The sequence below is a fragment of the Macrobrachium nipponense genome, chromosome 30 (assembly GCF_015104395.2).
Source record: "Macrobrachium nipponense isolate FS-2020 chromosome 30, ASM1510439v2, whole genome shotgun sequence".
NCBI lineage: Eukaryota > Metazoa > Arthropoda > Malacostraca > Decapoda > Palaemonidae > Macrobrachium > Macrobrachium nipponense.
Genome location: NC_087218.1, coordinates 8,319,304 through 8,332,601, shown reverse-complemented (window position 1 = coordinate 8,332,601; position 13,298 = coordinate 8,319,304). Strand labels below are relative to the sequence as shown.

Genomic DNA, 13,298 nt, shown 5'->3' with positions numbered 1-13,298 from the left:
GACATTCACTCTTTTTATATTATTATTAGTTACACTCATTACTGGATGAAACCTGAATAGTATTTTGGTAACTTTTCTACATTCTGCATTTTCACCTGTTTAATTATAAATTTAAATGTGTAATTGTTTTGATTAAAGTCTAAAAAGTAACGTGTAATTTAAACAGTAGCACCAGTTGTAAATGAGTTGTCACTGGAAATTTTTAACAATAAAGGATTATTATTATTATTGTTATTATTATTATTAAATTTACAAGCTGTATCGTATTCACATACTTTGAATACATAAAAATATTTTTCCTTTAGTACATTTCCCTTTTGGTTGGCCTGGCATTATTGTTATACTCATAAAGATAGTTTAATTTTTTTTGCTTGTGTAAATGACAAAATTCTTGCATCTTGGGTTTTACTGTATCATACATGTTAATGCATATCTCACACACATACACACTCACACATATTCATGTGAAACCATGGGTACATCAGCGATTTCAGAGCTGTTTGAAATGCTAGAACTATGTAAATAGATCTGACAGAAATTGGCTATCATAAGGGTTCTGTTGCAAGTATATGAAAATCTAGGAATTCCAAGATTTTTGTAGAGATATATAAATTTTTGAGGTATTTTTATGTCATTACTAGGGGAACTCAGAAATGTAGTTCTAGTTAGGGTAGGTAACAACATGAAACCTACAATTATCAGGTCAAGGTAAAGGTTCTACTAGTACTTCTGAGTATTCTAGATTAGGATTCTTTATTCCAAAATGACTAAGACATTTAAGGTTACCAGTATGTTAGGCTGCGGGAAAATCAGAGTTGCAGTGAATAATATTATGATTATAATTTAAAGAAAATATCAGTAAATTTGCAATAAAGTTTGTGTTCAGTTTTCTTAATAATGAGTAGTAAATCTATCATTATGTAATCTGTCACTGCGAGTAATTTTTTTTTAACTAAGCACAACCTTTTGGTAGGTTTTTATCACCAAAATTCGTCTGTCTGTCTATTTGTCTATCTTTCTGTGTGCTTCTCTATCTGTCTATCTATCCATCCTGAAAACCAGAACATATGGTAAGACGTAATACTTTTCTGTTCAGTGGATACGGCCACAGAAAGATATAATGAGAAACAATAGCAAAAGGCAGGGAAAAAGTAAAGATAAGATGGAAATGCTTTAATGTTTTTTCATTAAAGAAACTTCAGCCGTGTTAAATCTAAGAATTAGATCAAATACAGTAGCGTACTCTGCCGTTTCATATTTTTAATTGGAATAAAAAATAAAATTATTGTCATTTAGCTCGCTCAACGTATATGTTGCTATCTTGTGCTTTCTCTTCTCGTTCCAGTTGCAAATAATTTCCATAGATAATTATAGTTAGTTAGTTAATTTATTGACAAAACATACAATACGTTATGTACTTACATAAATTTATACAAGAGTACATTATTTTAGTTACAAAAATCATTGAGAACAAAACATAGTTTTACACACATACATATGTACACACACCATATATATATTTTGTCCAAAACAAAACATTAAACCTATAAATGGTAGGTGAACACTTCACTGATATAATCCCAGTACATCATGAATATACCTACATAAATCAGCAACTAAATCAGGCTCCACATCCATCAAATTAGCCACACTTGCAAAGTTCAACCTATTAAATCTTGTACGGCAAACGCCAGATAAGGGACAAGAAATAAGTACATGACTTTCTGATTGTACACTACTATTATCACAGTGGCAAGTTCTTGCATAGGTCGGGATTCTGCTCCATCTACCTGTCTCCACCTTCAGATTATGAGACATCAGACGCAAGCGTGTGAATGACACTCGGCAGAAATCTGGGACATACTGGGTAGTAGAATAAACCATATGTACACTCAGGGAAGGGTTTAACTCAGATTGACCAAAAATTATTGTGATTCAATATTACATGATACAATACTGATTTATTCTAGTATTTGATTTGTGGAATTGCTAAATAAGACAGTTATCCTAGCATATTATAGTGAAGTAATTTATGGCCTAACAACAATGTCTTTTATTTCAGCTTTAGTTCGATTATTCAGTATATAAATCGTTTAATTTATTCTACTTCTCCCGGTCATAGGATGATGGGCTGCTTCATCCCCAGGCTGAGGCTGTAGTTACGAGGTACAGACGTCGTAGAAGTCATTAGTAAAAGTAAGATTACATGAGTTCTTTATAGTTAAGTTTTCATAACCTAACCTAATCTCACTTGGGACGCAATTTCCTATACACTGGTTGTATAGACTTGGACTCCAGCAGCCCTGGGCTTCCCCCAAAATCATAGAGTTCCGCATCTATCTTTCAGTATTATTAACACGTCTTGTTCGAGTGTTGCTGTTTTAAATGTAGTGATGTTAGTAGTGTTATTATTGTATTATTTTCAATGGTTGGGTTTTTTCCTCTTGCTTGTATCAGTAGCCATTCTCACGGTAGTATTAGATGAAAATGCAGCCGCCTGGATTTACTGCATAAAATCACAACACCAATAGTTTGCGCCATTCACGTATTTCATGACAAAACGCCATTTCAGTGAATCTCACCCTTTTGTGTCCCCTCCCCCACACTTTTTTTTTTTTTAATAAACGTCATGTAACAGATTTGAAAGCAAATGCTAAGAGCCCCAGGTAATATTGTATAGATACATAATGAACAGGTACAAAACGACCCAATAATCCTTGTATAGAAAACATTCTTTCAAAATGAGACCATTCATGGCATCTATGACGTGATCCCTCTTTTCAAATAAATATGTAATAATGTAGTACGGTTGAAATTACAGAGAAATTACAGGTGCACCGTGTGTAACACAGTAGTCGATGTGTAATCGAAGTGTTTTTTTTATTTTTTTCTGGAAAAGGTACTGAAAGTTTTATCGGGAAACAGTGACGGTTCATTGATTCCATATTGGCAGAGTAAGTGGGTTGGGTCTAATGACTCTTGGGACTCGTTCCATTCCGTATATCCAACTTTGTCAGTGGAGACAGATTCGTTATATATCGGAGGATTTATGGATTCAGTCAAGGGTCTGAAGGGACTGGTGGTAAATAGTACTTCACTTGTCAAGTTTTACCAGTTGAGACTAGTACGTTTATCTGCTGATGGTAATGGTTTTATGCATCTCGATATGGAAGTGATAACATTGATAGATATCATAGGCTACGTACAACTCATTTTTGACATTGGAAACAAAGGTAACTCTGTTTATGACTCCAGTTCTGGCTGTGGAGACAGTGGTACAATTGTCTGCTGTTTGTAACTCATATAATAATCTGTTGATTACAACTAATACAATAAACTGTTGATTGCAACTGTTACAATTGTATGTTGATTGCAACTTACAAATGTATGGTAATTACAACTGGTACAATTGTATGTTGATTGCAACTGGTACAATTGCATGTTGATTGCAACTTACAAATGTATGGTAATTGCAACTAGCACAATTGTATGTTGATTGCGACAGATACGATCGTATGCTTATTGCAACTGGTATAATTGTGTGTTGACTTCAAAGGATTTTTACGTAAAATTGTAGTAATGTACACTTTGGTACATTTGTCCATTGGCATTGAAGGTTTTAGTCATCCATTTCAGGGAAAGCGAACTTATGTATATAGACTTGTCTGCTGATGGTAGACTCGCACAAAACTATAGTAATCTTATGGTTCTGAGAACTGTTTTCTTGATTGCCTTAGCTGGTGGTGGTGGGGGTGGGGATGGTTGCAACCTGATGCTGAATGCATTTTCCAAGAATTGCTGCACGCAAAACAGGCAGTTGGTTGTTGTCGCCGAGAGAAGCAGAAGTCTGGCATTTGTGTCATAAGTGGATGATGATTTTTTTTTTTGTAATCTATTGTTCTATGTTTTCATTCCAACATTTCGGCTTTCACACTCTCACTAATGTGTATGTGAATATGTATGCGTGTTGTGCATTTGTTCTTTTCGACGTGCTTATATAATTTTAATGCATTTCTACATATTTGTATGAAGTCAGTTTACTTACCCTTAAACTACAAATATTACTCATCATTGTGAGTCATTGTACAGTTAGCGTTTGAGCTTAGTGCATTGCATTGCATTCTTCGTTTGAACGTAGTGCATTGCATTGCATTCTTCGTTTGAACTTACTGCATTTCATTGCATTCTTCGTTTGAACTTATTACATTGCATTCTTCATTTGAACTTAGTGTTATACATTGCATTCTTCGTTTGGACTTAGTGCATTGCATTGCATTCTTCATTTGAACTTAGTTTATTACATTGCATTCTTTGAGTAATTTTCAACCACTAAAGGAAATCCGTTTTTAATTTCGACCCTCTGTTTTCCTAGAGATCAAACTCGGAAAATTTCATTCTCTCTCTCTCTCTCTCTCTCTCTCTCTCTCTCTCTCTCTCTCTCTCTCTCTCTCTCTCCATGTGTAGACAGTTCTCTTTAGACCTCCTTCAAAGACCCGTTTTTCCTCTTATTAATCTCCTTCTTCTTTATCATCTCCTCCTCCTCCTCCTCCTCCTCTTCTAACCATTCTCACGAATCCGGATTCTATTCTTTTCAATTTCTCTCTTTCTATTTTTTTTTTCTATGTTCATCTTCTTTTGTTCCTGGTGGTTGGTGGGAGCCTTTCTTTCCGCTCGTCGGTTGTTTCTGTGCCGTTATCAAAGCGGACGTGGAGCGTTTAGGCATTGTTCTCGAATGGTAAGACATCCTCGTAATTATGATTGACTTTTGAGATTATGAGATAGTGCAAATGCCGAGTCTCTCTCTCTCTCTCTCTCTCTCTCTCTCAGAGGCTTGTAACACATACGTATGTGACTCTCTCTCTCTCTCTCTCTCTCTCTCTCTCTCTCTCTCTCTCTCTCTCTAAAAGCTTTGTAAACAAATACTTCTTTAAATTAGCCTCTACTAAACCATGTGCGTCTGTGTGAATTATGTATTAAAAATAAATTGTTAATAACATTTCTAAGTGAATTGTGAATTATATATTTTTATAAATTCTTGAGTATCTCTCTATTTCGTAAATAAATTGTGAACTATATATTTTGAATAAATTCTTAAATATATCTATTTCGTAAATGAATTGTGAATTATATATTTTAGATAAATTCTTGTGTATATCTCTATTTCGTAAATAAATTATGAATTATATATTTTGAATTTAAGTATCTCTCTATTTTGGAAATAAATTGTGAATTATATATTTTACATTATTCTTAAGTATCTCTATTTCGTTCACTGTCGAAGTCATATATACTACCTATTAATAAATTTCCATAGAATGAAGCAGTGAAATCTATACTATGGGTTTCTCTCTCTCTCTCTCTCTCTCTCTCTCTCTCTCTCTCTCTCTCTCTCTCTCTCCATCGTCGTTTAATTTTCATAACAAATACTCCCCATTTTTTTTTTTTGAATGACATAGTAACTACTAATGCGGGATTCTGCGTTTGGTTTTGCAGCAGCTGATTGCAGTGCTATTCTTGAGTATTGCTGCCTTATGAAATTCATCTATATAGGGATTGGAAGAAAGGCAACATTATTAATTTGTTTGCAGCTCTTTAGAGAGAGAGAGAGAGAGAGAGAGAGAGAGAGAGAGAGAGAATGTCTTTTGTCGAGTTTTTAAACAGATGAAAATCAGTATGTAAAGGTATTATCCTTTTAATTTTAAGCACTAGTTTTTAAGACGAATAAAATTTCATTCATGTGACCAAACATGAATGAAATACCATTTTATCTGTTATTTACATACGAAAACTAATTGATCTAGCTTAGCAGTATATGATAGTATATATATATAGTATATATATATTATATATATATATATATATATATATATATATATATATAATATAACCAAACTACTCCAAAAAATTAAATATCTCGTGGTACATCCACTTTAATCACAAGTCCCAGCGTAAAATGTGACGAAATTACAAACACCTAAGCCTTTTCAAATTCTCTTTCTCTCTCTCTCTCTCATCCTCCGTCAGACTTTGTAATCTTACAGGTCTTACAACCCGCTGGCAAAAGGGCACGTCCTAGTACTTCTTAGAGTATATCATCAAAGTTAATTATATTTGTCGAAGTTGGCTCGTCAAGTCCCTACCTCCATCCCTTCAAACCCCCCCCAAACCTTCCTTTCCCCCACAATCCTTCGGACTGGTGAATTGACCTCCCTCATCATCCTCTTCCTTTTCTTTCGTATATGTATGTATGCATGTATTGTGTGTGTGATTGTTCGTTTCTCTAAACCTAAACACATACCCACTAAACCTAAACACATACCAACCACAAAATCTGAACACACCTCCCACCAAACCCAAATGCACCCTCATTCTACCTAAACTCTTCCTCCTCTCCCCCCCCCCCCCCCCCCACTAAAGCTAAACAAAAATACCCAAGCACACAAATCCTCCTAAACACACCTCCTTCCAAAAAGCTAAACACACCCCCACTAAAACCTAAACACATCCCCCTGCTAAACCTTAACACACCTTCTGCTAAACCTTAACACACCTTCTGCTAAACCTTAACACACCTTCTGCTAAACCTTAACACACCCTTTGCTAAACCTAAATACACCCTGCACTAAACCTAATCACAAACCTTGATACAGAATTAATAATCACTGGAAAGAAAACCATTTTCAATAATACATTTCAATGGTCTCGAGTAGATGAAATGGGGTATGATAAACCCGTAGAGCTTATTTACCCCACATACGTTAGAGAGAGAGAGAGAGAGAAACAGAAGGACGAGGATCTTAAGGCTACCTTTGGAGTGAGTCACGATTCCAAAAGTGGAAAACGAAGCTTAAAATCACGAGATAATGTGGGTCTTTGATCTCCTTTTTCCTCTTCTTCCTCTTCTTCTTCTTCTTCTGCAAACATTATCTCTCTACCATGTTTATCCCGGATGTATCCATAGGTCTGATTTCCTTAACGAACGCATCTTTGTGCGACGCCAAAAAAAATAAATAAATAAAAGCACAAACAAAATAATCGTGCTAACTTACAATAACCTCATCACTTAATGTCGAATATAAAACATTCTCTTCCATGATCCGTACGGTATAAATGCTTTATATATTTATTCATCCGATGGAGTTTGTGTACCAGCTGGCGATTTGGGGGCTCTGTAAGCACCGTTTCGAACTGGGCCATTTCGCTCTCTCGCGCGCTATTCCGCTGAATTCGGCAATAAAGGGACAAAAAAAGAAGTCCGCTACATTCCAATAAATTCGCCTGAATGTTTCCATTCTATCCGTCGGGACGCTCGCTCGCGAGAGAGAGAGAAGAGAGAGAGAGAGAGAGAGTGAGGTTTTTATTTATAAAACGCCATGCAAATCGAGGACGGTAATATGCGCCCGGGGGGGATATTTGCGCCGTCACAACGACCGAATTATCTCTCGGATTCGCTCTAATATCAGCGTATAAAGAAAATAATAAAACTAAATGGCTCGTCGCGAATGTCTCGATGGCTCCGCTTCCACATGACCGTGCCATGTTTTCGGTCCAAAATGGCCCTCTTGTCCACACACACACACACACACACACACACACACACACACTTCCTCCTCCTCCTCCTCCTCCTACCCCATGTTTCGTATCGGATGTTCCCGTGTCCGCTTTCCATTCCCGAATGTTTTCGCATCCTTATTGGTTTTTTTTTTTTTTTATTTATTATTAATATTTCCTTTCATTGTTATTATCATTACTCCCGCAACTGTTATGTTCACGATAGTTGTCACTGGGTAATATTTTCCAAGTGAATGATTTTCGAAGAAGAGTTAGCAAGAGACAGTCAGGCAGCCGTTGAATATACGGACAGACAGAGTATAGGATGAAGGAAGAGCCCGTGCCAAAACGAGGAGTAGGAGAAGAGTCGATAATAATAGTGAGTATGTGATGCTTATGGCACCGGGTGTATGCTGGGGGGGAGAGGGGGGGGACTGTAGGAAATAGAATGACAAATGAAAAACTGCATCTGTGTAGTTAGGAATATTGAGAATTGGTTATCGTGTAGGGGCGAAGTTGAAGGGGAAAGTACATAATTCTCCCCCCCCCCCCCTATACCCCCCCCCCATATATATATATATATATATATTATATATATATATATATATATATATACTATATGAATAACTTGATCACGAGTATATAAAACGTGATGCTATGTATAAATAAAGTTTTTTTGCCACGAAGGAAAATTTAAAAAGCGAGATAGCCAAGTACTTTCGGTCCTGTTCGGACCATTTACTGACGCAAACTCAGTAAAGGGTCCGAACAGGACCGAAAGTACTTGGCTATCTCGCTTTTTCATTTTTTCCTTCGTGGCAAAAAAACCTTTATATATATATATATATATATATATATATATATATATATATATATATATATATATGTGTGTGTGTGTGTGTGTGTGTGTGTGTGTATGTGTGTCTGTAAATATATATATATATATATATATATATATATATATTTATATATATAATTATATATATATATATATATATATATATATATATATATATATATATATTATATATATATATGCATATATGTTTGTGTGGTGTATATATATATAAATATATATATATATATATATTTAATATATTCTATCATATATATGTATGCTATATATCTATGGGTATATATATCATATATATATATTATATACTCTATATATATAGACTGAATTACTTATTTATACATACAACACGTTCCATATCTTAGTGAATTAGATTACATATACACATACACTGTATATATATATATATATATATATATATATATATATATATATATATATACATATATATATATATATATATATATATATATATATATATATATATATATATATATATATATATATACATATATATATATATATATATATATATATATATATGCATATATGTAATATATATATATATATATATATATATATATATATATATATATATATAATTTATATATATATATATGCATCAACATTACGTGCTCGTGTGTGTCAACAAGTACAAAATCGCGGAAAAGGTTTTTAGACTTGTAATAATAAGTCTTACCTGTGATCTGCTTTTTCGTGTTCAGCTGATTCCCATGGCATATCTGCAAAGTAAGAGAGAAATGATTAGTTTTATTCCGTGACCAGAGGCGGTGTTTCTTGGCATCTTTATGATTTCCCCACCGAAGCTTGGCAACGTGTATTTGTCGCAGAATTGCAGTCACATTTGCCTCGTTCTGGAATGACATCATCCTCGTGGAAATACGCGGCTTCAATTTTGTGCCAATTTAAGAAAAGTACTGGGTAATTTTGCACAGACGCGAGACACGTATTGCATTGTTTTGCACCGTGCTAGGAATATTTGATAATTTTGCTGGGCATGGTGAAAAATATTCGATCATTTTCCATCAACTTATGAAAAGCACTGGATGATATTGTACCAATTTAAGATTTCCCCAAATTTATGGAAAACAATGGATAATTTTGCACCAATTAAGAATGAGATTTTAGGCAGTTTAGAGAAAAATGTTGATTATTTTTTCACCAGTTTCAGATAAGTGCTTGTTAATTTTTTAATAATCGATAAATACTGGAATGTTTTGCACCAAGGATGAAAAATTGATAATATTGCTCTATTTAAAGATTACAGAAAAATGCAGGATAATGATTAAGATACAGAATAATATAAAGTTTGGCTGTGAAATCTTAATATACTTAAAACACTTCGTCTGACACCGTCTTACTCAGGCTTCATGTTTATATTTTTCCAATTAGTTTTTTTTTTTTTTTCACAAAGATTTTCTGTTCTGTGGAAGTTTGTACTTTTGTCGTTTTCTCTTCTGTGTAGGTTTGCCCCTATACTTAGTGACTTTTTAGTTAGCTCTCCTTGTACGGTTGCACATTTTGAACAATAATAGTATTGATGATATTTCGTCTTAAAATATGAGTATGAATTACGTAAGTTTTGGGGAGTATGTCTTCGAATATCTTTTGAAATTAAATGTATCGTATGAGGAGAACACTGTCCAAACACGGATCAAGTTCGTAGAGCAATGTTGAAACTCAGCTGAAGATTTATTACGGATCCAATGCTATGTTTTCTTTATTTAACTCGTAAGATTTGACGAAGCAATTTGTAAAATCGACGACTGCCTTTTAGGGGTTGAATGGGATTAAATTGCGTGTTACGAAAACCCACTTTCAGTTCATATTCGGCCATGCCACGAAATCATCGTGTTTCATCACAAATACCCCGCATTACCTTTGATTGCAAGAATTCCACCATTTGAAATTGCCTTAGTAATAACATTTCCTTACAGAATGTGAAAAATCTCCGTCCTCGTGTTTATAGTTACATTAAAACTCGTAAACATTCGTATGTAACTATCCTTGAGAGTCTTCAGCTAACCAAACATGCTTTGCAGAACAGAATGCCCAATTGGGGAATGGGAAAATGTGAAGAAAGCAGAACTAAGTGAATGAAGAACAAATAATTGGGGGTGATTGGTGGTTAAAATTTAGCTAGTGTTAAGCCAAAGGTATTATATGGAATGAGAGGTCTTGCGTGAGTCTCAGGGCTGTACTTCATTGGGGACAAGAGGTCTGTTGTGAACGTCAGGTCTGCTCCAACCAACTTAAATGAACAAATGAAGACAAATCAACAGACTGACGAATATTAACATAATATTAACAGTATTTAACATCAGAGAGCAGTCAGCCGTTCGATGGCAAGGGCTGTCCCATTCTCTTCTTATTAGAAAATAATAAAATAAATAATTAATTAATTGATTAAATCATGTAAAGTTACTCATCGGTTGCGTAACAGAAAACTTGGCCTCATGGCCGGGCCAGGGTTTTTTACAGGCGTTTAACCCAAATGGAATGGGCGTAAGTAGTGATTGGTTGGTAGGTCCGACAGCTTTTTAGGCTCTGGTATTTTTAAAAAAATTCACCGTTATAATTTCATATTTCTTTATATTGTTGCATTAATACTTCTGTTGTTACTAAGGCTCAAGTACAGTAAATGACTTGTCAGTATTCATTTTTTTATATTTACTGGATTATTATTATTATTATTATTATTATTATTATTATTATTATTATTATTATTATTATTATTATTATTATTATTACTTTCTAGGAAGTGTGAGGCTGTCTCTTGGGATTAATATTACTATCTCACATAGACGATATTTACAGGATGTAAACTTTGATTATAGTGGCTTATGTTGTTGTTTATTATTTAACATCGGCAATAATTTTCTTCATGTCTCATAATCTATTTGCAATATTGAAAGTAGCTCCATCTCAATTTGCTCAAAGAAAACATTGGGTAAAAAGTACGCTTAAAATGTTAAACCCATAAAGAAACAGTTTTTATGGGCTCAGCATACTCAGAAATAACATTACGTGTAAATGACACCGTGTGTGTGTGTGTGTGTGTGGGCTTTTTTTTATACTATGAAATCCGTTTATGTCTCGCACACATGGCTAAGGAGAAAATCCAATCATCGACTGGTATGAAATGCCCATGACACGTCTCAAGTTACCGCAGTTCATGTCATTCGATCATGAATCAAATGCCTTACGTATGGCGTTAGAGTATACGAGGTCTTTTACGGCCTGTGCCCTATCGTTTTCTACGATGGACACTGTCCGAAGGAGCAGTATGTATAAAAGACGTTGTTGTCTGCAATGAAATTCATTTTTATTCTAGTACGCACACACATACATACACGGCTTTTGATGTAATAGGGTTACTCTGATCGCTACTCGTGTTACTGCAGTTCATGTCATTCGAGCATGAATCAATTTCCTTGCGTATGGGATTAGAATACAACCTTGTTTACGGTCTCTGCCTTTTGGCCCTCGCTTTATTGATATTGTCAATTGACATTCGTTTCCTTGGTCGTCTGTGAGCGCTGCAGTTCCTCTGTTTATGACGTATAAACAGCAGGATTATCCGTTATTAGAACAAAGGCACGAATTCATAAAAACTAAGAATTGGAAATAGATTTGTACAATTTCAGCTCTACGTAATGCAATATGTGGTAGTTGATTTCTTACTTGCCTCCTTTATACTTCAATTTTCGACTTGAACGTTCAATTTTTTTACTTTGTATATTTATTTATTTATTTATTTTTTGTAGCTTTGGTTTATTTAATTAATTGAAAATGATGACAGTTTTACAATATCGTAATGCCCATCATATGGCAAATTTTGAACATGGTCTGTTAATTTCCCATCTATTTTAGAAATATTTATCATTTCTTATCAAATTCATCAATAAAGTTTTGTTTTTAATGGGTTATAATTCGTGAACTTATAACTCTGTAATATCACCGAATGTCAAAACAGTCATTCATTTCCTATTGGTTTTCTCGATTCCATATAATCATCTAATCATTTAATTTGCAAGGGGTATGTTTGTTCACAATTAATTTGCAAGGGGTATATTTGTTCACAATTAATTTGCAAGGGGTATATTTGTTCACATAGGTTTATTAATAACCCTAAACCAGTCGAACAATTTTAAGGAAAAGAGAAAATTGCGAGCTACGTTTTTTTACAATTATACCAAAGGTCATTGCCAGGTCATTAGGAATTGGATAAAACTCGGGAAAATTAGTCAAAATTGGAAGAAATGGGAAGAATCAACTCGGGAAGAAACGTAAGGGAAGCAACGTATTGGGAAAATTCAGCTGCAGAACAGAAACCTAGAGCAAGTCCAGTAGTGTGTGGAGGAGGAGGAGGAGGAGGAGAAGGAGTAGGAAAAGGTGAAATTGGAGTAGCAGTAGGAACACGGAAGAGAAGGCGGAGAAGGTTCACATGAGAAACTTCCGAAGTGTAGAAGGAAGACAAGGTAGAAGTAGAGTGCGGAAGGAGGAAAGAAAATCTAGGAGAATAGAGAGGGCAGAGAGATGAGGAGCAAGTTGGTGAGGAGTGGAGAGAGGAGGAAGAAGAACAGAACGCATTAATATTCTCTTAAAGTTGATGTATGCCTGGCGGGCGTGTCATTGCTTCACTGGCGTATTAACGCCTTCCGTGTGGAGTAAAGTTCATTATGCACGTGACGTTCTTAGAAGAAGAAGAAGAAGAAGGAAGAGGGAGAATAAATCTCCTCCTCCTCCTCCTCATCATCATCATCATCATCATCATCATGGCTGCAATCGAGTTAAGAAATGGTGAGAATTGTTCTGATGGATCCTTTGCCGTTTTAGTAATCAGATGAAGAGCACGACGCAACTGATTGGA

General features: G+C 34.7%; 1 protein-coding gene and 1 long non-coding RNA gene across 6 annotated transcripts in view; one reads left to right on the top strand and one right to left on the bottom strand.

The window, feature by feature from the left end:
- The window catches only part of LOC135202253 (uncharacterized), a 1,045,919-nt gene that overhangs the window by 333,745 nt on the left and 698,876 nt on the right, over positions 1–13,298 (top strand). For all 5 annotated transcript variants that reach the window (XM_064231542.1, XM_064231547.1, XM_064231544.1 and 2 more), the window contains one exon: positions 2,123–2,196. The gene's annotated coding sequence lies outside the window, so the exon portion shown is untranslated. The remainder of the gene's footprint in view (positions 1–2,122; positions 2,197–13,298) is intronic.
- LOC135202254 (uncharacterized) overlaps positions 1–13,298 on the bottom strand; it is a 113,810-nt gene that overhangs the window by 54,099 nt on the left and 46,413 nt on the right. Inside the window, exon 3 of the long non-coding RNA XR_010311697.1 lies at positions 9,105–9,147. This is a non-coding gene — a long non-coding RNA (uncharacterized LOC135202254). The remainder of the gene's footprint in view (positions 1–9,104; positions 9,148–13,298) is intronic.